Below are 1,323 nucleotides of genomic sequence, written 5' to 3' on the forward strand. Positions count from 1 at the left end.
AATGGAGCAGTCCTACTTTGTCCTCTGTCATGGTGAGTGGGAATCAACTATGCGTTGAGTTTTGGTTTGGGGAATGTATTCCAATAGAGTTCTAAATGGTCTTCTTAAAACTAATGGTACCAGATTATTAAAAGGTACAGCATCTAGGGTCTTAAAGGCTTGAAGTTAAAACAGCAGCCATCTAGCAGGGAAGCAACAAAGCCCACATAGAAGAAGCACACTAGCTTGTGTGATCATGAGGTATCAACGGGAAAAGGCATCAGATGTTCAAAAACAAGCAATCAAATTGACATGAAGGAATGTGGACAAAGTGGAGACCCAAAACCCACCTCTAAGATAATTGGACATTCCCTCACAGAAGGACCACATGGAAGAGATAATAAATCTAGGGAGCAGTACAGCACTGATGAAACACAAATATTCTCTAGTTTTTTAAATATTTCCTCATTTATTATTATGATCTTTTACCTCATTAAATCTTTTTAGACCTGCAAATTTTTGTTTGTATAATTAAGAGAGTTCAGTGCATGAAAGTCAAGAAATAACCCTTCATAAACAGTAACAGGAGTAATGATTCCCTAAGGGTATGGGAAAGAGGGGGGAGAGGGGGAGAAGGGGGAGGTGATAGCAAATGATGACTACATAACCCTACTCGAGGGGAATGAATACCACAATTGCAGGTCAATGAATACATTGGATAGTGTAAGATATGACAAAAATAATAATATATAATATGGAGACGTCAGGAAGATGGTAACTGAGTAACAAATACCAGAGGGACTCCACAGAAATCAGAACAAGAAAGTTACTAAAAGGGAAATGTCACACTGCTGGATTGCCAGAGGAGCATCCTAAAGATAAGTAGGCACAGATCCACTAGGTTTTGAGGAGGTGGGGGCTTTTGACTTACCACAATGGAGGCTGGCTAGGGTTTGACCTTAACCCCAGCACTGTCTCAGCTTATTCACCTGGGGAAGGAAGAGGTGAAACTATCATTATTTGCAGATTGTATGACTTTATATATGGAAAATCCCAAAAACTCCACAAGGGGAGTATTGAAAGCAGTAGAGGAGTTTGGCAGGATACAAAATCAACAAACAGAAGTCTGTCAGACTGCTATATGCATCGGATAAGACCAACAAAGAGGAGATTTTTTAAAAAGGTGGTATCCTTCACAATAGCCATGCATAAACTGAAATATCTAGGGATATACCTGACAAAAAGAACAAAAGATCTGTATGAGGAAAACTACAGAACACTATTACAAGAAACCAAGAGTGACCTCAACAAATGGAAGAATATCTCATGCTTGTGGATTGGAAG

Source organism: Echinops telfairi, unplaced genomic scaffold (genome assembly GCF_000313985.2).
Source record: "Echinops telfairi isolate 266 unplaced genomic scaffold, ASM31398v2 ScPeMD7_16;HRSCAF=60, whole genome shotgun sequence".
NCBI classification, from domain to species: domain Eukaryota; kingdom Metazoa; phylum Chordata; class Mammalia; order Afrosoricida; family Tenrecidae; genus Echinops; species Echinops telfairi.